Source organism: Hyperoodon ampullatus (genome assembly GCF_949752795.1).
Source record: "Hyperoodon ampullatus genome assembly, chromosome: 7".
Lineage (NCBI taxonomy): Eukaryota > Metazoa > Chordata > Mammalia > Artiodactyla > Ziphiidae > Hyperoodon > Hyperoodon ampullatus.
Window position 1 is genome coordinate 54,763,918 of NC_136920.1, and position 23,839 is coordinate 54,787,756.

At 41.7% G+C, this 23,839-nt stretch overlaps 1 protein-coding gene and 1 pseudogene across 2 annotated transcripts in view; one reads left to right on the forward strand and one right to left on the reverse strand.

Annotated features, from left to right (window-relative positions):
• Window positions 1-23,839, forward strand: part of GAB2 (GRB2 associated binding protein 2) — a gene marked incomplete at both ends in the record, with an annotated part of 168,351 nt that overhangs the window by 87,285 nt on the left and 57,227 nt on the right. The gene's annotated exons all lie outside the window — the stretch shown is intronic.
• LOC307056660 lies at window positions 3,144-3,941 on the reverse strand (annotated as a pseudogene). The gene has a single exon. The product of its transcript is annotated as an uncharacterized misc_RNA (transcript).

Here is a 23,839-nt window from a genome sequence, read left to right on the forward strand (position 1 = left end):
CTGACTCTATTTTTTTTTTTTTTTTTTTTGCGGTACACGGGCCTCTCACTGCTGTGGCCTCTCCCGTCGCGGAGCACAGGCTCTGGACGTACAGGCTCAGCGGCCATGGCACACGGGCCCTGCCACTCCGCGGCATGTGGGATCTTCCCGGACCGGGGCACGAACCCGTGTCCCCTGCATCAGCAGGCGGACTCTCAACCACTGCATCACCAGGGAAGCACTGAGGTGGGATTTGAACCTGGGTGACTGACCAGGCAAGATGCTTAACCATTTCAAGCAGCTCATTTTGTTCGTTCTCAAAATGAAGATAATATCATGTACTTCCTAGGTGGTTGTGAGTATTGAAAATCAGACAGTGTACATGAGTAAAGAGTTTAGCACAACACTGGCACATTGTGTAGGTGCTCAGATGCTAGCTATTATTATTTGTCTCTGTATCTGGTGTTTCGTCCCTCTTGTAACACATTGTGTATTACTTTGGAAAAGAGGTTTGCAAGTGCCATCACAGTGATTTTGTCTCGGTTTGTTGGGAGCATTAATAGGCACCCCTGTTTACATGTGTGTCCTACGTAAAGTACCTCCTGTGATTCCTATCTGACTCAGGTGCTCAATGAATGATTCCTTTACTTCCCTCCTGGCTTTGTGCTTTTATGCACGAATTACAGGGGACTTGATACTTCTGGACTTGATACTTCTAAGTCCAGAGGCTAAGGAATAATCCAGTTTGGAATAGAACACAGACCTCTCTCATAATTTCCAGACTGTGAGTTCTTTTCAGTTACCCTTTCTGCAGTCTTCCCTGTGTTCCCTTCACATCTCTGTGTGTGTGTGTGTGTGTGTGTGTGTGTGTGTGTGTGTGTGTGTGTGGTAGGTGGATTTAAGTTGGAAGGGTCACTGAGGCGTAGTAGAAGCTAATCTGTACCAATGTCTTATTTTCAGTTTGTAAAGGCCCCATGGCCCTTGTGTGATAAATGGTGTTGTGTAAGTTAAAATGCAACTAAGGGTCTCTTCAGTGTTTCTTGAATTAAGTTTATTATGTGTGCTAATTTGCGCCTAGAGGCTTTTGTTGTTATTTGTTGTAGTGACTGTGGCAGTAATGAGCCTGCTCCCAGCATAGCTCGGCTTGTGCCCCATAGACAGTTTATTTGCATTTGGCAGGACTCCACGGTGTACCCTGAACAAATGAATCAGCCTATTGGGGCATGGGAAAACGGAATCATAGAGAGGCGATGAGTGTTGCTCATGAGCCCCAGTGATCTGAGATGGGGGAATACCAGACAGTTCTTGTTCTGTTCCTACCTGGATTATTGCGTAGCCTATGGAGTATCAAGTCCCTTGTAATTCACCAATAAAAGCACAAAGCCGGGGTGGGGGCATGGGGGTAGGAGGGATGTGTGCAGGGATGGGGCAAGGACAGGAATCATTCACTGAGCATCTGAGTCAGACAGGCATCACGAGAGGTGCTTTACATAAGGCTCACATGTGAATATTAATATTCGCTATTAATATTCGCATGTTAGTTAATTTTAATATTATAAAATATTAATATTAATTAATATTCCCAATATGTTAATATTCCCAATAATCTAGGATTCTGATCCAGGCTCAGGACTATCTGCTTTATTGCAGTGGGTAATACTTTGTTTATCTGGCAGCTGCACTGATCCACACATTTGAAGAACTTAAAAAATCTTCAGAGTGGTCCCAAAGCCAACACACTAACGCTTACACACGACTGATTCTTATTACAACCTCATAAGATAAACAGAGCAGGTGATATTTTCTTCATGAGTCTTAGAGAGGTCATGGAACTTTCCTGGGATCACACAATAAATAGCAGACTAATGACTGAACCCAGTTTTTCTGATAGATCACCACTCAAAGGTCCTCTAGTTATAAGATTCAACATAAAACAGTGTATTATATAATAATAATGTCTTATTTTTAGTTCCTGCTTCTACCACCCTTGTTGAGAGTCTTAATACTTCAGACCTAAAAAGTTGCAGAAATCCCTAGCTGAGAGATGTAAGGCAGGTCTGAGTTTAAGAGAAGAAGCCTTGGTTAGCAAGAAGAGCCCAGAAGACAGAGTCAGAAGTCCTCGCTTTGGTACCTCATAGCTTTTTATCTATGGTTAAGTTACTTAGCTGCTTCATGCCCCAGTTTTTTCATCTGTAAAATGGGATAACAGTAGTAACTACTCATAGCATGGGTAAGGATGAAATATGTATAAAGTGCATAGTTCAGTGCCTGGCATAGAGTAAATGTATTTAGTTATTATTCTTACGCTAAACAGCACACAGCTTGGAGAAAGCACAAAATAATCTCCCTCTTGCTTTCCCCATATTTTCCAACAAAGCGCAAACACAACATTATCTAAAATGCTACAAAGTTATAAAACTCAAAACAGAAAATTTACAGTACTGACTATACAATAAAAGCCAAAAAAGCAATGTGCACGTTGCCAAGGTAACCTGCAAGACCACCATGAATACCAGTACAACAGGGGGTTCTGTGATGACCTAGCAGAGCTGGCTCTCAACTCGCTCACCAATTTCAGAGAGAGAAAGGGAGACGTGGGGTGTGCGTGTGCGCATGCGCACGCATGAGTACGTGTGCAAAGAACCATTTGGGGCAGATAATGGGGTTGACCCTAGAGGTCCAAAGAGGACTCAAGCAGGGGAGCAAAGCCAGGCTAACAGGAGTGACAGCTGCATAAAAGCCTGCCCTTTCCTGAGGGACTCTGCAGGCCAACAGGTTAGGGCATGACCAGGCCACCAGCTTGGCCTCAGGTCATCTGTGGGATGGAGAAACATGCTCCCAGGCTGGGGCTGAACCACCACCTGGAGCCCCCTGCTCATCCCTACTGGCTTTGCCACCAAACTGACTCTCAGGAACTAGAAACCTGGGAGCTGTCTAGCCAGAAAACTGGAGGGCATCTTTATAGGCACGACCCCAAACCAACAACGCTCCTGCAGCCAGAACTCTGCCGCCAGGGCAAACGTCTCAATTGCTGCCCTCACCTTTGAAACCTGCCCCTGAGTGAGGGCTTTCTTTCCTACTGATCATCCTTTGGCTAGAAAAGTGACAAAGGTGAGTTGGATGGGATGCAACTCCCAGGGGCGGAGCTTCAGTGGCCCTGCTTATCAGGAGGAGTTGGAGCTGGAGCGGCTCCTGTGATGGCAGCGGGCGGGGGACCTGCATGCGCCGCCGAGGGGAACGTGACCTTCTCCTCAACCGTCGGGGTGACCTGCGCCACTTGGGGGACAGTGGCAGCATTCTCCTGGGAGGGCTGACTCGCCTGGGGGTAGCCTAGGCCAGGGGGCCAGCACAGCAGTGGCAGTGGTCCTCCCGGCCAACAACTTGTCCTCTGTCCACGTGCTTCAGCGCCTTCTTGGCTTCATCTGAATTCTCAAACTCCACATATGCGTAGCCTTTAAGCAGATGGGGGTGCATCCTTTCTATAGGCACGTCAATCATTCTAATTTTCCCATAGGTGGAGAATATCTCCATGATGTGATCTTGGTCACATTCCTGGTGAGGCTCCCAATGTGTTCTGTGGTGGGTTTAGGGGACAGCTCTGCCTTTTCCTTTCCTTTTCATCTAATTGGGTGGTTTGGATTTGGAGCGGGAACCACCTGTTGTCACGCCTGCGCTGAGAAGGACTCGGAGAGCCAGGGGAGCTGACGGAGCTGAAGCCCGAGCTGCAGGTCGAGCTGGACCGAGACCTGGTGCTGCTGCTACCACTGGAAGCGCTGCGCCTCTTTCAGGTTTTATCCCCACCACCACCCTTCTCGCTTGACTCCCTTATCTTTAGAGCGATCCTTGGACTTCTCATCAGAGCGGTCTTTGCATTTGGTAGGAGAAGAAGCCCTAGTGCTGGACTTGTTATTATTTTCTTTGACTCCTGACAAGCTCCTCTTTTTCACTCCTGATAAATCCATTCTCCCCTTCTGAGGTGTTCAAAGCAGCAATGACGGCCTCACTTAATCTGAACTCTCACTTCTAACTTGAGTCTGAGAAACTATCCCTCATCAACTGCAATTTACACCAAAGTGCAGCATCTCCCCAACCCCCACCCCCCGCCAACCCCGCTGCCCGTGACCTCCTCCTGCTCTCCTCAGCCGCTGAGGCTGGCCTTCCTGTATTTTCTTATTGAAGAATTATCGGGAAATACTTTATCCTTTCCCCCTTTCCTCCTCCTTCTCTTCTTCCTCCACCTTTTCCTCTTCCTTCATAGGACAGCCTGGCTCAGAGCTTACATTAAACACCAGGGGGCATTCAGTTGATTGTAGCATTCATTGGATTCAGGGCATCTTACATAATGTCCTGCCTTGTGACATAGACGTGGAAAAAGAATTGTTTCCAAGCCTAGAGTTGAGAGGGAAGTCCGTATTCTTAGTCATTTGCAGCAAGGCATGAAGCTGATTTCTATCAGTAGCTCCAGGACTGCACAGCATTATTTGTTAGATACAACTGTCTGTAGAACACACCTATGCCTCCTTCCTTGTGTCTCCCACCCCATCTCAGGGTCTCAGATGTCCAGCCTTTGCCTAAGCTGGCCTGAGCTTCTGGTAGGAACCTCTCTCAGGACCTACCATCCCCTGTCTGGTTACCACCTCTCCCTGAGTCCAGGTGTCTCACACTTTCTAGGTGTCTGGCTACTCTGGTAAACTAATTGCATCTTAGGTATTTGTGGAAAGAAGTAATGAATAAACAAATGTATTGAGGCAATACAAAAGCAATACAATAACCAGTACCAAGTCATTAACACCCACTGCCTGGCCCAGGCCTGGCACAAAGCAGTGGCTCAGTGAAGATGTTGCATAAATTATTACTTTTAGTGTAATGCATTTGCTATCCTAATCATGTGTTTGAAGCCTAGTTCAAACGCTTCCTCCTTTGTTAAACTGTTCTCATATCAAATATAAACTTTCCCACTTCTATACTCTAACAGAACTTTATAGAAAAGTTTATAACGTTTATATTCTTTATTTAGGGAAAGAAAAAAAACAGCCTTTCACTTCTGGTTCTCACAACAACGCTGTCCAGATTATCATCTTCATTTTATAGTTGAAGCTTGGTGATATGAAAGATCCCAAGTTCGTGCAGTTCATACGTAGCAAAGGTGACCCCAAAACTTTCTTTCAGCTATTAAATTGTTCCTGTTGCAATATGTTACACAGGTGAATGTGTATTTTATTTAGTTGTGTTCACCACTGGAATAGAGGTGCTTTTACTCTAAGGACTGTCTCCTGCTGCTTCTTATGCTTCCCAGAGCTTCACATATAATACATGTCTGAAAGCAAAGTGCCAATTTTAACAGGGTCTTCAGTGCTGGAATTAAAGGGATGACCAATGGCAGAGTTTCATACAAAATCAGTGTAGAGAGAGAAAGAGTTTGTGCTTATATAGAGAGCTCCCTAATGAGCCTTCTTAATTTTTTTAAGATGGACCATAGGGCATACCCCTGCAGGTACTCTTTCTGATGGTTTGTACCACTGAATATGTCCTTTACCCTTCCCTTCCCTGAAGCTGCAGCTGTAACACGTAGCACAAGACTCAAGAGAGGTGATGGTTGAATGCTCCAAGTCCTGGGCCAGGTCCTCCTCAGCTAACTGAGACTCATCACTATTAATATCTGGATTTCTATTAATACTGTCTTTTCACTGTGAGCTAATTTAAATCTTCTGTTCTCTAAGCTATTCTTAACCACACATTCTCAGGCCTGGACCTGGTTCCCAACTACAGATCATAACTCTCCATTTTGGCTTTTGTACTTTAGAAGTAATAGGAATTCTGCCCCTATTGCTTCTCAGAGGAGAGGTGGAGTTCTATTGGAATTTTGGGTGGGACACTTCTTGGTTATGCAGGACTGCCACATGCCTTGTTTGAGGTCAGTATCCCTGTCCCCTGCCCTCTGATGCATGGAGTGCTCCCCAATCATTGTGACAACTTACCCCCCACCTCACACACACACACCTTTCCACACCCTGGAGGGTGCGATACTGCCGCTGGCTGAAAGCCACTGTAACGTGACATCTGTCTCTGCCAACTTGATCCCCGTTGACTTCAGTCTCTTTCCAAGGTGGAACTAGGCCTGGGGATGTTCCCCTCTACATCTTGAGAAAAGAAGGTTCCTCAACTTCTCCAGAGCTCCCATCTTTGTGGAGAGACAGATTAAGGCTCTGATACATGATCTCTTTGGGGATTGGGCTGCTGAGACCAATTGAATGTCACTGTTACTCTATCAAGACAGTTTTAACCCACAAAACAGGTTTTTATTCTCTTAAAATCACATGAGAGTTGAGGGGCGAGGATGCTCAGGGAGTGGGGAGTGACTGTTAATGAATAAATGACTATGGGGTTTCTTTTTGGGTGGTGAACATAGTCTGGAATTAGATAATGGTGATAGTTGCACAACCTTGTAAATATAGTAAAAGTCACTGAATTGTACTCTTTAAAGAGTGAATTTTAGAGTGAATTCACATGCTATGTGAATCGTATCTCAGATTCTTTTTGTTGCATGAGTCTCCTGCTCTTTGTGTTTTTCCTGCCTAATGTCTGGCTTCCCAAGCTTAAAACTTAAAAAATCTTACAGTCACGATTCATTCCTCGCCTTTCCTTTCTATTTCTAATGGGTCACTGAAACCTAACTTCTAAGTAATTCTCAATACCCTTTTCTTTTTCTCTCTGTCCCACTACCAATGACCTTACTCAAGCTCTCTTCCCTTGCCTGTACTATTGTGACCAACTCTTTTTTTTTTTTCTTTTTTTGCGGTATGCGGGCCTCTCACTGTTGTGGCCTCTCCCGTTGTGGAGCACAGGCTCCAGACGCACAGGCCCAGCGGCCATGGCTCACGGGCCCAGCCGCTCTGTGGCATGTGGGATCTTCCCGGACTGGGGCACGAACCCGTGTCCCCTGCATCGGCAGGCGGACTCTCAACCCCTGCGCCACCAGGGAAGCCCAACCAGCATCTTTTGATAAGTTGTTAGAAATACAAGTTCTCAGACCCCACCCCAACCTCAGCCTTCTAGATCAGAAACTCTGGGGGATGGGTCCCAGGCATCTGCATCTCAGTGTGTCCTCTGGGTAATTCTGATGCATGCTAAAGTCTGGGAACCACTGCTAGAAGATGAGAGACTAGGAGTTCATGACGTCAGCTCTGCTCTGCAAGCTTAAGTATTATCTGGGAACATTATGTTGGACCCTCATTCTGTCGGGCTGGCCAGAAAGTTCGTTCGGTGAGTGAATATATTGTGCAATAAAATTCTTGGTGAGAATGAAAACGTGTCTTTTATTTTTACTTAAAACTGAACGAACTTTTTGGCCAACCCAATACTTGGTATTTGTGACCACCAGTGCTTTTTAACTGTTAGACAGCCCCCCCTTTTGTGAGCTATTATGTATGACCACCAGTGCAGATCAGTCCTTCCTAGTCTTTCTGTAACTTCTATTTTTTCCTGTAATTCCTCCTTATTCATAGTTTCCTGTGTAGATTCTTTCTCTGCTTATACAGATAGAAACAGGCACACATCTACACTTTATATCAGCTATATTGTGTGATAGAAGAAAGGAAAGTCCCCTGTATTGACTGCCCTTCTTATCAGAGTCAATAAAAATACCAAAAAAGCCACAAAAACCCTATTATAGTCACCTTCCTTTTGTATAAAAAAACTTTTGTACACTTTAATCCTTTGGATATTATGAACTCATATTTTCACAGCCTCAACTTTTAATCCTAAAATGTTACAACTTGGCCATTGGGAATGCCTTTAAATCTAGTCCTTTTGACTTTAAATATCCTAGACATTTTCTTCTCTGTGTGTTTTAAAGAACCCTTGCTTTTATTATTGAATAAACAGCACATTCAGACCTATCCTAATTTTTTTTATTCCACAACATGGAATCAACTCCCCTCCAAGAGTTCTGATTCCTTTGGTGGAGAATAATAACAAGGACCTACATCCAGGACTGCAGGTACACATGAGAGGTGCTGGTGTTCACTAAGCACCCTTAGTGACTGAGTGAGAAAGTTATTTTTTCAAAGTTATGAGTTTTATATATGGGTGCCATACCTAACTTTTCTTAGAGTGTGTGGTTTTACTGACCACTAAGACACTGTCCTATATAGACATCAGGAGATCATTTTAGTTACCTACTCTGGTCTTTTGCACTGAATTATGCCCAAATACAGGGGTGATGAGAAGCCCACATCCCAAACAATTAGAAGATAAAGTTCATATTCGTACGTGACGCTTTTTTTAAAACATAGGTACCTTGCTTTATTTTTTCCTCTCCATAATCATGTGAGGTAGGTGGAGTTTGTTCCATTTTACAGATGAGGAAACTAAGGCTTACAGAGGTTAAGTGACTCATTGGGGTCACACAGCTAGTAAGTGATGCCAGGAGTTTGAACTCACATCTTCAGATTCTAAATCCTGTTTATTTTCCACTGTACCATGCATCTTTTCTGTCTCTGCCTTCCAGAAGCTTATAAAACACTTGCGCATCTGAAATAACTAGATAACATTCCTGATGAAACTTGGAGCTATTATAAACCAAGGACTGCTTGCAAATAATCTCTACTTATAATCCTTTTAGATAAATTTTCTGGTGTAATTTCACTCTATGTTGATATTTTAGAAAGTACATAGGTTTGGATTTGGCTGGGATTAATAAATTATGTTATATTCCGTTTTATGGAAAGCTCTTTCAGTTCAGGGTGCAGTAAAGTTGAAGGTTCTAACAAAAATAAAGTGGGAAATTTCTGTAGAGGGCAGGCATGGTGAATAGGTATAGGGGTTTTAATACAGGGGTATGCATTCTAGATATTAAACTGCTGCACTTGATTCTGTATTTTTTACTGCTACAGTGGAACATTATTTGCTCAGAGAAGGATTAAGGTCAGAAATGGTTTGTTTCAATCGTAGAGTTTTACTTAGAAAGGCACCAGGGTTAAGCCTGGGAGATACTTGAGGAAGGCGTAGCTCCCCAGTTGGAATCTGCAAACTTTTGTCCTGAAGTCGTGGAAGAAACTGAGACTTTGGGAGAGTTTCTAGGGCCCCAGAGAGCCCTATGTCACAGAGTCAGGGTGCCTCAAGATGGAAAATTATCTAAGAGCTGAGTGTCGATTCTAATATTTATTCAGCTGCGTTGTTCACACAGACGCAGGTAGAGAGGGTACCTAGAAATAAATGGAATAGGTGGGTTTTACTTCTTAAGATGAAAAGGTCCTGGTTCTTCTATTTCCAGAAGTGGTCAGCACACACTTCCACACACACAGACAGCTCTGAATCAGCTAAGTGACCAACAGTAGCTTGTAAAGTAATAAGGCTTCAGGGCACCAGAGTCCCAGTGTGCCACCTCCCCTTCCCTGTGGAAGGCTCTGTACCACATTCAGGATTCATTCTATCCTCAACTCCCATCTCTCCCATCAGTCTTACATCTTAAAGTAAATATAAGTTGTTGTAGACCACTGCTAGGAAATGTGTGCAATTTAAGAGATAGGTTGTATATGTATATCAGGTCACCACTTATATCAAGTACACTTTAAATATCATAAATTTTATGTCTTTATACCTCAATAAAGCTGAAAAAAATTAACCACAAAAAAATTTTTTTAACGTCAAAAAAAAATTTTTTTAAGATAGGACTCATTTTAGAATGAAAGGCTTTGGGTTCTATCTTTAAAAAAAATAGTATAACAATAAATGGCATGGTATAAAGGAAACTTGGATTCTTCTAGCTCTGTATGAGTTTATCAGGTCATTACTATTTTCTGGATGAACATTCCTTGATCTACAAAATGATGATGATGATCCCTTTCTTGCTTTCTTCATAAGACAATTTCGAAAATACAAAAGAAGAGATTTGTACTCTGAGAGCCTATCAGCACTGGGTCCTCCGCCAGTATATTCAGTTCAGCTGTTGCTTTCTGAAGGGGAAGATGAGCATGGTCCCTGCCTTTCCAGAGCGTTTCCCAAGTGCATTTGAGTAGAATCTTAAAGGATTAGTAGTATTTGACAGGGAACACCTCAAGAGCACACAATTGCATGGCTTCTTGGGTTAAAATACTTTATTCTGCCTGGAGTCTAGGATGTTTGTGGGAATAAGATTGGACAGAGGGAAAGGCATAGAAGGCATTTACAGGAAGCAGTTTGGGACCAAATGAAAGAAGGTCCTCGAATATTATCCTGATTAGTTTGGACTTAGTACTGTAGGCCCACGCCTTCCAAATTTTTTTATATCATATCACAAAAAAATAGCATTTTAATGTCAGACTGCAGGTAGCTTGTGGCCAGAGGAGACTGGGCCAAAGACTTCAGCTTTCTTAGGGCTGGAGTAATCAAAACCTTTCAGTAACTTGGCACACACTCTCACTGGTTGAAAAGTGCTGCTAGGCAATTGGAGCCTAGTCAATAAACTTCAGGAAAATTCTCTCTTTTTCCATTTCTCCAGAGTCCCAGACTGTAATGTGACTTCAACTCTTTAGATTCCTGCATTAGAACTAGATCTCGGTGGAAGTAGAATACACCAAAAATGGACCAGCCCATTACTATAGATCCTGCAGATATTAAAAGATAATAGAAGATTAGTAGTTCCTAGGGTCTGGGAAGAAGGGGGACTGAATAGTGGCTGATAATGGGTACAGGATAGTGTTGGGGGCGATGATATTGTTTGGGAATTAGATAGCAGTGATGGTTGTATAACATTGTGAATATACTAAAAAAAAATTGAATTGTACAGTTTAAAAGGGTGAATTTTATGGTATGTGAATTATATCTCAATTTTTTAAAAAAGGATAATAGAATATTATTAACAGCTTTGCCTGAATAAATTTGTTAACTTATATGCTATGACAAATTCTGTGAAAGGCACATATTGTCAAAGCTGACACAGAAGAAAGTAAAATTCCAAATAGCCCTGTATCTATTTTAAAAATTAACCTATAATTAAAAACCTCCCACAAAGAAAACTCCAGGCCTGATGGCTTCTCTGTTGAATTTTAAGGAGGAAATGATATCATGTCAATTTCTTTCCAGATTGATCTCTAGATTCAATGCAATCCCAATCAAAATCTCAGCATTTTGGTTTTTGTTGCTGTTGTTGTTTTTGGTAGAAATTGACAGGCTGATTCTAAAGTTTTTATGGAGATGCAAAGGAACTAGAATAATCTAAACAACTTTGAAAGAGATGAGCAAAGTTGAAGGACTCACATTACCTAATTTCAAGACTTATTGTAAAACTGCAGTAATCAAAACAGGGTGGTCTTGGCAGAAGTATATATATAGAGAGATCAGTTGAACATAATAGAAAGTCTAGAAATAGACCTACATCCATATGATCACTGATTTTCAACAAAAATGTCAAGGCAGTTTGATAAAGAAAGGGTACTTCTTTTCAACAAACACTGCTGGAATAGCTGTATATTCATGTGGAAAAACATGGACCATGATCCTTACCTCACTCTGACCCAAAATGGATCATAGACCTAAACATAAAAATTAAAGTTATAAAACTTCTACAAGAAAATTAAGCAGAAAATCTTTCTGACCTTGAGGTAGACAGAGCTTTCTTAGACAAGAAATATAAGACATAAAAAAGCCTGAACTATTTAAAAATGATAAATTGGACAAAATTAAAGACATTTGCTCTTTAAAAGACACCATTAAAAAAGTGATAAAGCAAGCCACAGACTGGGAAAAAATATTCTCAATACATATGTCTGACAAAGGACTGTATCCAGAATATTTACAAAGAACTCTTAAAACTCAATAATAGGGCTTCCCTGGTGGCGCAGGTTGAGAGTCCTCCTGCCAATGCAGGGGACACGGGTTCGTGCCCCAGTCCGGGAGGATCCCACATGCCGTGGAGTGGCTGGGCCCGTGCACCATGGCCGCTGAGCCTGCACGTCCTGAGCCTGTGCTCCACAACGGGAGAGACCACAACAGTGAGAGGCCCGCGTACCGCAAAAAAAAAAAAAAAAAAAAAACTCAATAATAAAGCAAAAAACTCAATTTAAAAATAGGCAAAATATTTGAACAGACATCACAAAAGAAGATAAAGAACCAATAAGCACATGGAAAGATGCTCAACATCATTAGTCATCAGGGAAATGCAAATTAAAACCACAATGAGATGCCACTACACACTCACTAGATTGGCTATAATGGCTAAGTGTTGTAGAAAAACTACAATGTTCAGATTGCTGGTGGGAATGCAAAAATGGACAACCACTTTGGAAGACAGTTTGGCAGTTTCTTATAAAATTAAGCATATACTTACCATGTTACCCAACCATTCTACTTCTAGGTATTTACCCAAGAGAAATGAAAACATGTTCACAAAAAGATTTATACATGATTGTTCATGGCTGCTTTATTCATAATAGCCCCAAACTAGAAACAATGTAACTGTCCAGTAATAGGTGAATGGTAAACAAAAATGGTAACGCCTTAAGATGTTATACTATCAGCAATTAAAATCAGCAGTTAAAAACTGATTCATGCAGCAATCTGGATGAATCATAAAACTTTATGTTGTACGTAAGAAGCCAGGCACAAAAGAATATTTACTGTATGATTCTGTTTCTGTGATACTCTAGAGAAGACAGATCTAATTTATAGTGATAGAAAGCAGATCATTTATTGCCTGGGGCCAGGTGGAGTGGGGATTAATCTGGAAATGGCACAAGGGAATGCCTTGGGGTGATGGAAGTGTTCTGTCTTGATTGTGGTGGTGGTTATACGGTGTATACATTCATCACAACCCATCTGCCTGAAGTCTTAAAATGGGTGAATTTTGTTGCATATAAATTATATACCTCTGTAATGTTGACTTTTAAAAAACAAGGGGGGGGCTTCCCTGGTGGCGCAGTGGTTGAGAGTCCGCCTGCCGATGCAGGGGACACGGGTTCGTGCCCCGGTCTGGGAAGATCCCACATGCCGCGGAGCGGCTGGGCCCGTGAGCCATGGCCACTGAGCCTGTGCTCCGGAGCCTGTGCTCCGCAAGGGGAGAGGCCACAACAGTGAGAGGCCCGCCTACCGCAAAAAAAAAAAAAAAAAAAAAAAAAAAACAAGGGGGAAAAAAAAGAAGCATTAGCCCAGAGGTCATTCTTCTAATGCTATATACTGACTTCTTATAAATTAAACAAAAGCCCTTCCAATAAATCATATGGAGGTTGTGGAATAGCCTCTATACGGGAATGTTTTTCAGATATATGTAGTTCAGGCAGCTGGATGGATGTAAATGAGGGCTCCCAGGAGGCAGACAGGGCATTTATTTGAGCACCTGAGTTAATCTTTGGAATTAGGTTCAGTTTCTCCTTCTACCTTTTGAATTATTTCCCTGCTTTTATATTGAGTGCTGTGATTAGGGAAGGAAGCCAGGCTCCAGAAGGGCCCCACTCCCAGTTCATCTTGTACCTTAGAAGTAGCTTTTTCTGTATTTGCTCATAACCAGCCAGTTCCAGAAAGCACTGGATTTTATACTCTTATTCATGTATATTCACAATCTGAGTACCTTAGGGAGAGTCACTCTAGTACAAGGGGCAGGATGCCCTACTTGACATTTCCAACCCTTTGTCTTTTCCTGGGGTCTTAAAATGTCAGAAATTGAAGGTAAGTTGGAGATCCACAAAATCAACACTTGTGCTTTATAAATGGGGAAACCGTGGCTCAGAGCAGAAAAGTGGTTTCCCCCGCAGCCAGCTAACTGACTAGAGACAGAGCTGGAAGTACAACCCAGATCTCCATGATCCACTTCTTCCTCCAGTGTAACTTACTAAATTATAACTGCATTTTATCAACCATTGTGAACAGTGTAGTTCAGTGTTTCTCAAAATGGGGTTCTTGGACATGGTGTAGTAGAGTCATTTGGGGTTTGTATCCCTGGACCCCACTCTAGACCTGCTGTGTCTGAATCTCTATTGAGACTGGGACCCGGGAACATCTACATTTAAACAGGTGTCTCAGTGATCCTGATGCCCAGGAAAGTTTTAAATACCACTGTTGTTTAAGAAAGTGTGAAACCAGGTCTTTAGGGAAGCCAAAGTCCGCTGAGTCCTGTACTCTTTGATTACTTGGGGTTGGGGAGATAGATGAGAGAAGACTTTGTCCTAGAGGAAAGGAAACAGTTTAACTATATTTGTGGGCATTATTTGGCTTCCCTTCCCCCAACTTTGCCCTGATTTTCCCTGGTAACCTTCACTTAATTCAGTGCTTTAAATACAACTTAGATCAGAGCATTCAAGGACATGAAAGGGAGGTCCTTCGGTGAAATGACCTTTGTTTCTCCAAAATGCAAAGGGTTGGCAATGACTCATTTGTTGTTTTGTCAATGGGAGAGGTAATTTCACTAATGGATTCCCTGAGTCCTCTGCAGAAAGATTGACCTGGTCTTTGGGGAATCAATCTCGAATTCAGTCAATGTAATCACTGATACAAGGCTCTTTGGTTTCGCAGATTGTGACCCTCTCCCTCTCACACATGTCAAATTCATTTTACCCCTTTGTTTAGGATGCAGTAGAGACAAAGAGTGGGTAGCAGGCACTGTGAGGGGTTGTCAGAGAGATGTGACTGTGGTTCCCTTCCCCACCATAAGTCATAACACAACACCTGCTTCCTCAAGCTGGAATCTTGGAGTCTTTCTTTATTCTTCCTTCTCCCATATCCCCCATATTCAGTTCATCACCAGGGTCAGCCATTTCAGCCTCTGAAATATGTCTTGAAGGTATATGTCCTTTGCCACTGTCCTGACCCAGATGCCATTATTTCTTAGTTGTCTATCTGAGCTCCCTATGCATGCTCCTTCCGCCTTCACTTCATTTGCTACAAGCCAGAATGATCCTTTAAGAAATGTAAATGTGAAAAAATGTAAAACCATTTAGCGGTCTCATGCTCTATTTATTTAAAAATACAGAATTGCATGGATTACAGTATGAAAGTTCCCTTATACTCTTATATACCCAACTCTCCTCCACAAGAAACCATTGCTAACAGTTTGGAATGCTTTTCTGAGCATTTGTGAGACACTGTGTGTGTGTGCATGTGTATACTATATATGTATACTGTAAATACACATATATATGTAGTGGTGTGCATATGTATGTATCCATAAACATACAGGGTTTTTAATATAAGTAGGATCGTACTACATTGTTCTTGTTTATTTCTTCAATTGCTAATATATCAGTTTATTTAATTATGCCCCTATTGAGACATCTTGTTCTATTTAAGATAAAAGCTACACTTCATAAAATGGCCTTCAAGGCTTCATTATGATCTGTCCCTGCTTTGTCCTCCTGATACTTTCCACTGTGCTCACTATGCTCCAGCCATGCCCTGCTGTCAGGTCCTACCACGAGCCAAGCTTTCTTCCTCCTCGGGGCTTTTGCACATGTAGTTCTCTCCACCTGGGCTGCTCCGCTAGGTACATGACAGTCCTTCCGACACGGTGGACTATGTCCTTAACAACACACACACTCACTCACACCAAGCATTACTTATGCAGTGACTAAGTGTTTTACATGTGTTTGTACTTTTAAAAAAATGTAGATATTGTGATTAGCAAAATAATTGAGTTAGTGAATTCCTCGCAGCTTTTATTTATTAGCTAACAAATACTAAAATGTATATTATTGTTCTATGAGGGAATTCTCAAATTTTTAATTTTGCATTAATATTTGATATTGAGAACAGCTGACCTACAGAAAAATACTTAAAACTCAGCATGTGAAGCCTTTCTTAAAATAGCCCCAAATCACTCTTCTAGACTTCCTTTCAGTGATTGCCTTTCCATGCTGTTTTTTTATCTTCCTTCCTTCAGCTTCACAAACTTAGCTTTACTATTTGAACACACCAAGCTTTTTCTTATATAATTGATACTCCTATTCAGAGATTCCAGCCTCCATATTTGAGAATTCACCTACTTATTAAAATTTATTTGTAACCCCAAAGCCAGTACTCACAGCTCTTTGAAGGTCAGTCACAGACATGCAATATGCAGAGCAGTGAAGTCTGAGCTCCCCATGTACGTGTTCCACGCTGAGACAGGACAAAGCCACACTCTGCCTTCTTGTTTCAGCTCTTACCCTGCAAACTAGTGCCCCTTCCTCTTAATGCCAGGTTTTTCACATTTTTGTGCTTTTTTGTTTGATGATTTCACTATTTAAAATGCCCCCAAGCAGAGTGCTGAACTACTGTCTACGGCTCCTAAGCACAAGATCATCATGTACCTTTTGGAGGAAACACACGTGTTAGATAAACTTCATCCAGACTTGAGTTATAGTGCTGTTAGCTGCGAGTTCAATATTAGTGAATCACCAGTATATATTAAATAAGGTGTCTTTACACAGAAACAGACATAAAACAAGATTATGTATGGATTGGTTGACAAAAATATTTTGGCCAGAGGCTAACCCTGAATTTCCTCTAGGAGAAAGGATTCAGTATTTGCTAATTCAGTGTTTGTGGTAACTTTGTAGACCATAACTACTGTGACTAATGAGAGTTAACTGTACTCGTATTATTCTCTTTTCCTGAAAAGTTCCTCCTCCGGTATTTTTTCTTCAGTTAACAAAACTCCTCTCATCCTTCGAGACCCAATCCAGGTATCACCTGTGCTCTGCACAGTCCCTGACTGCTCCCAAGCAGAGTGCTCTCTGTTCATACCCCTATTGGAGTCCTGACCTCAGCACGCTGAGTTACCTGTGTACGTACCTGCCTGCCCTTTCCAAGGATCATGAGATCCTAAAGGACCTGGCGCTAATAGCCACTGACATTTATCCACAGTTGATAAATGTTGATTGAATGACTGGAAGGAGGAAGGAGAATAAATACTAATGGAAAAAAAATTGAAAGTGAAGGAAACAAAAGAATGGATTAAATAATGAATTTGATGAGAGCACATGGAAAGGACCTCTGAGTCATTCTTGTGGTAACAAACTGGTTCTGGGTCCAAAATAGGACACATGCTTAAAACCTGTGTTGCATATATATGGAATCTAAAAAAAAAAAGGTTATGAAGAACCTAGGGGCAGGACAGGAATAAAGATGCAGACATAGAGAATGGACTTGAGGACACGGGGAGGGGAAGGGTAAGCTGGGACAAAGTGAGAGAGTGGCATGGACATATATACATTACCAAACGTAAAATAGATAGCTAGTGGGAAGCAGCCACATAGCACAGGGAGATCAGCTCAGTGCTTTGTGACCACCTAGAGGGGTGGGATAGGGAGGGTGGGAGGGAGACGCAAGAGGGAGGGGATATGTATAGCTGCTTCACTTTGTTATAAAGCAGAAACTAACACACCATTGTAAAGCAATTATACTCCAATACAGATGTTAAAAAAGAAAGCTCAAAGAAATACCAATAAAACATCCAAAGAAATTTTAAAAAAAACAACAAAAACCCCCAGAAACCTGTGTTAAATGATAAAGAGTTTGTTGAGTCACCAGAAAGGGGAAACCTGGCTTCAGGATCACCTTGATTTAGGACACACATTTCATCAAGGACCATCTTTTTAACTCTGCTCTCTCTTTGTTGTTCTTAGACTCCAGAGGGTGGTCCTTGCAACTTCAAGCTCTTATCATGCCAGCCTTTTCTCCAGTGAAAGAGAGAGCCCACTCTTAGTAACACAAACAAAAGTCCTAGTGTTGAATCTTTTTTTTTTTTTTTTTTTGCCGTACGCAGGCCTGTCACTGTTGTGGCCTCTCCCGTTGCGGAGCACAGGCTCCGGACGTGCAGGCTCAGTAGCCATGGCTCACGGGCCCAGCCGCTCTGTGGCATGTGGGATTCTCCTGGACCGGGGCACGAACCCATGTCCCCTGCATCGGCAGGCGGACTCTCAACCACTGCGCCACCAGGGAAGCCCCTAGTGTTGAATCTTAATGACTGTTTGAGCTGGCTTGGAGCTCGTGCTCATTGCTGAACCAATCACTGGATGAAATGTATTAATTGGCTTAATTTAGGTTCCCATGATCCACCCCCTGAAGCCTAGGGTTGGAGTCAGTTTCACATAAAAGACATGCACTTTTCCATGGTATCTTTTGTGTTTATGGTGTATGTGTACTATCTCACCTAGGATAGAGATGGTTAGAATCCTAGAAGTGTTACATTAGCAGATCATCTGACTGAGAGGTTTTGTTTGTATGTTTTTACCAAAAGAGGGAGCAAATAGACATTCTTTCCTTTTATTTCTTTGGTATACCTTTCACTGAAGAGTTATATAGTGCATAACATCTATCAAGCATTGTGCTAAATTTTGGAGATAAAAATGCCCCTGACCTTAGAATGGACTTGTCTTGTGGTAAGGTAAAGTTCATCCTGTGCCCAAGGAACAAGGAAGGTTCATTGGAGTCAGAGAGGATCTTTATTGCTCAAATGAATGAGTCTGGAGCATATAGCTATGATCCTAAGGGATTTGGATTTGAGGACTGGAAGTAACTTTGGACTAGGAGCTGAGACCTAGATTCTAATTCCTCTATTGACATCACCTACTAACTGTGAACTTGACCATTCATAAACTGTGGCCAGTGTTTCCCAAAGTGTGGTCAGCAGTTCATCTGCATTAGCTTCTCCTTAAGTTCTTTCTGGACCCTAAGCCCTGAGTCAGTGGACCAGAAGATTGGGACTGTGATCTCTTCAAATTGTGTAACTTCGAGGAACCTCATTTTCTTCATCTGTAAAAAAAGGGGGATTTATTTGCCTTGTAGCATTGGTTTGAGGATTAAATGTGATAATGGATAGAAAGCACCTGGAATCTAGTGGGAACTCAAGTGCCTTTTTTCCTCCCTCAGAGTGTAAGATCACCATGGTCCAGAGTAGTTGAAGGATACCTAGAGGAAGGGTAGCAGGAAGCTCTTTCTCACTCAGGAAGTGTTTCTCCAGAAATGTGTGACTGTTACATAACCCGCTGGACTCTCTTATTGCTTGCTGTTAACAGTTATGGCCCATAAGTCTAGCTTAGTGTTCTTCATGCTGCAATGTGTTGGGATGTAGTTGTACATCATGTACTCACAACTCAGATCAAATTCTTCTTCTGTCTTTGTGATTATTTGGGCTGGAACTCAAACTACATCACCACCTGCAGTTTTACCAAGAGAAAGGTGAGTGTGAGTGATGAGTGTGTGCCTGTGTTATGGGTGGATTTTTTTATATATAAAGCAAAGAGCTTTTGAAGATGCAAGTATTATGTTTTTAATGTCCCTGACTAATAAGTTCAATTTATTGATATCATCCAGTAACCTCAGTTAGATTCTAATTAACTAACTATAATCTTCACTTAACAGGATTCTCCTGGTTTGTTGGCAGTTTTTGGCTTTACCCTCATCAGAAAGATGGAAGTTAAAAGGACACGCCCATTTCTAGGAGTTACACAAAACCCTCTTCCAAGAAATGTCTTGACCCTTCTACAACTTTAGCCACAAGGCATGTGAGATTTGGTATCTGGAAAGATGCTTTGAGGCTCTGAGAAGTCCTTAGTCATCAAAGAAAAGTTCTGTTATCTTTGGCATAGTACCTAAGGCAAGGCAGAAGATTCTGGAGTTTCAGAAATATTTTCAACTGTCAAGGTTGAAACTAAGGGAGTTCTAGTTAATACTTGGTTTTGTGGAAGAACCTCTGTTCCAAGAATGAATAATCTGATTAAATGAGGTGTTACCATGTCAGATTTTCTTGGTTAAAAATACATAAGTCTCTCATGGTTGGAAGAGACCTTAGTCCCTTTCTTCCTACTGACCCACTGCTCAACTCTCCCTCCCTACCCACTCCTAGTCTAGGCCAGGGGCCAGCAAGCCAATCTTGTCCACCACCTCTTTTTCTAAATAGTTTTATTGGGACACAGCTACTCTCGTTTGCTTACAAATTGTTTATGGCTTCTTCCATGCCACTATAGATTTGAGTAGCTGTGAGAGACTGTATGGCCTGTGAGGCTTAAAATATTTACTCTCTGCTCTTTACAGAGAAAGTTTACTAACCCCTGCTCTAGGCTAACTCTTTAGTATCTCTGACTCTGAGTAGTTCTTCAGTTTCCAAAGGATCTGCTTTGGACCACTCTTTTAGAAAATCCTTCCTTACACTGAGCCAAAACTCTGCTTTTCTGTAGCATGCTCCTGCTGGCCCTAGTTCAGCTTTAGTATGTGGGATCACCCAAAATGAATCAAATCGTTCTTCTGTGCATTAGCCTCTTATATCTCAGAACACGACAGTCATGACTCCGGGCAAAACCTCACTAAATCCTGGTATCACTGGATTTCAAGACCCTTTACACCACCAGAACTCAGCATAGCACTCCCGTGTGATCTGGCCAGTGTAAAGCTGAACTGGGGTCCACCTAAGTTTTCTAGGTGCCAAGAGCAATAGGAAGAAGTCATGTCTGCATTCTACATGCTTGGAGACCTTGGAATATAACCCAAAGAACAGAGACAGGTTCACGAGCGATATGCACTCTCCACTCAAAACAAGAATGATGCAACTTCCGGGCCATATGTACCCATGGTGCATGTCTGTGGTCTGGGTGGTTGTGAAATGTTGTGTTTTTTTTTTTTTTTTTTGGTTTGGTTTTACTGGATTTGGGTACAAAAGGAAAATAGTCACTTCTGTTTCATCAGGGAAGGTGGTGGCATTCTGTTAATCATAGACACAAGTGGAAGGTTCTAACTTTCTTGAGGGTTGGCCCTTATGCCATGTACTTCTTTAAGCCCCATTGTTGAGTAAAGTGACTTGCATTGTCTTTTTTTTTTTTGTTTGTTTGTTTTGTTTTGTTTTGTTTTTTGCGGTACGCAGGCCTCTCACTGCTGTGGCCTCTCCCTTTGCGGAGCACAGGCTCCGGACGCGCAGGCTCAGGAGCCATGGCTCACGGGCCCAGCCGCTCCGTGGCATGTGGGATCTTCCCGGACCGGGGCACGAACCCGTGTCCCCTGCATCAGCAGGCGGATTCTCAACCACTGCGCCACTGGGGAAGCCCCTGCATTGTCTTTTGTGCTCTGTCTCCCTGCCATCATCTCTCACCGTTGCAGTGTATTGCAACAGCTTCTTAGTTTTCCTGCCTCTTATGTTTCCTTTCTCTGGTTGGTCTTCCTCATTCTGCCAGTTAAGGGCACAGCGATAACGATCATTTCTCTGCTAATTTGTTCTCTTCAGTGGCTCTCCATTATCAGTAAAGAAAAGATTAAAAATTCTTAGGATGGTGTTGGCTTTCCAGGACCACCAGACTCTTCCTTTCCTCTTTCTTTTCCACATTCAAAAAAGACTGTTCCACGTTCTCTGAACCTGTCATATTTTCCCATACCCAGGTCCTGGTCATACTATGTGCTCTATAAGAACTGACCTTTCCTCCTTCTTTCCCAAAACCGTATATCAAATCCTACCTTCTTCACTGTTCATATTCATTCATGTTCATTTCTATTTGTTGCTCTCTCTCTCTCCCCACTCCTGCCCATCCTTAAAGGTTTGATTCTCTGCTTCAGTGGTCTAATAGCATATTGTGTCCTTATTAGGGTGCTTATAAAAATCTGCTTTTTAGTTTAGGGATATGTGTTCCTGTCTTATCTCCCTGAATTGTTGTAAGCATTGTAAGTTGAAAGGAAAGTTTGGATCTTGCCTTCTTTCTTTATCCCTCAAAGCATTTAGCAGAATGTGTGCTTGTTTTACTGAATACTATAGAAGGGGCTTATTGATTCGTCATGAACAGTGAAATAGCAAGAAGAGTTGAATTGGAAGTAGATGATTTTGAATCTGAGAGACTGGAAGAATCCTGATAGCTTTAACCGAAATTCAGAGGAGTTGCTGATGTGTGGTATGCAGTAAGACAAAGGACAAAATAATGCCTCTTTAATGGTGAAAAAACTAAAACTATGAATTGGAAATCTGGGGATCTTTCATAATGATAACTGTTTTTCCAGTTACATGATCTCAGAATGTCCTTGGGCTACTTTAGAGTCAATAACTATGTTCTTGACATGTGTCATGCAGAGTTTGGTCCTAGCTGCTCTCACACTTAATAATTGTACTTAATTCTCAAATCAGTATTATTAGCTTTGTTATTTTTCCTTTTATATATTTGGTTATTAAGGCTTAAGAGATGTTAAATTTGTCCAAGGTTGTAGAGCAAGGACTAGGACTATAATTTGGGTCTTTTCACCCTAATCTCAAGCTTTACTTATCACACTCTGCATCATCTATCTCATTCTGCTCTCCTTATTTCTCTGCATTTGTGCCCCTTGGTTTGAGTTTTTGTTGATCTGAATTAATAGTGTTTCTTCTGCCTGGCTGGGTTATACCAGGAATTAGGCATAAAGTGAAGTAAGTCAATTAGGCTAAGTGAAATAAGCCAGTCACAAAAGGACATATATTGTGTGATTCCACATATATGAGTAGTCAAATTCAAAGACACAAAGTCTAATAGTGGTTTTCAGGGACTGGGTATAGGGAGGAATGGGGAGTTAATGTTTAATGGATACAGAATTTCAGTTGGGGAATATGAAAAAGTTCTGGAGATGAATAGTGTTGATGGCTCTACAACAGTGTGAATATACTTAATGCCACAGAACCGTACACTTAAAATGGTTAAAATGGTAAATTTTATGTTATGTTTTACCACATTGAAAATAATTCATTTTATTTTAATAAAAAGAAAACTAAGCCATAGGATTTGGACATTGCTATGCAGGTGATAGGGAGCCATTAAATTTTTGGATAGTGAAGGGGGATGACATGATCAGAGTTTTGCTTTGATCAGAAGATTAAACTGGAATCATTTATAAGTATGAATTTAGGATAACTGGTTAGGAAGCTATGCAAACAGTCCAGACTATAGGTACCAAGCACTTGAAATAAGAGTGCAAAAAGGCAGGTATGATATGGGCTGTTATGAATGGTGTTGCAGTAAACATACTTTTACATGTATTTTGGTGAACATATGTACACAGTTATTTGAGGTAAGTATCTAAGAGTAGATACAGGGTCCTGAGGTGTGAGTATGTTCAGTTTTAGCAAACACTACCATAGTTTTCCAAAGTGATTATACCAACTCACATTCCTCCTGACGAGAGTTTTTCCACATCCTTCCGCAAACTTACTATTGTCAGTCTTTTTCATTGGAACCATTCTGGTAGTTGTCTTAGTGTTATTGATTTGCATTTTCCTAATGAGTAATGAAGTTGAGATCTGTTTACATGTTTATCGCCATTTGGGTATCTTCTTTTGTGTAGTGTCTATTTAAACTTTTGCCCATTTTTCTATTGAGTGGTCTTATTCTTGCTAATTTATAGACTTTTTTTTTTTTTTTTTTTTTTTTTTTTTGCGGTACGCGGGCCTCTCACTGTTGTGGCCGCTCTCATTGTGGAGCACAGGCTCCAGACGCGCAGGCTCAGCGGCCATGGCTTACGGGCCCAGCCGCTCCGTGGCATGTGGGATCTTCCTGTACCAGGGCATGAACCCGTGTCCCCTGCATCGGCAGGCGGACTCTCAACCACTGTGCACCAGGGAAGCCCTATAGACTTTTTTATGTGTTCTGAATATGAGTCCTTCATTGGATGTATGTATTGCAAATATCTCTTCTCACTTTCTTGGCTTGGCTTTTCATCCTCTTAACGGTGCCTTTTGATAACCAGAAATTAAGTTTAATGAAGTATAATTGATTACTTTTTCTGTTGTCTTAGCACCTTTTGCATATTCGGGAAATCATTTCCTACCCCAAAGTCAGAAATATATTTTCCTTTGTTTTCCTCTAAATACTTTATTGTTTTATCTTTCACATTTGGGTTTATAATGATCTGAAATTAATTTTCACATTGGCGTGACATAAGGATCAAGAATCTTTCTTTTCCCATGGTTATT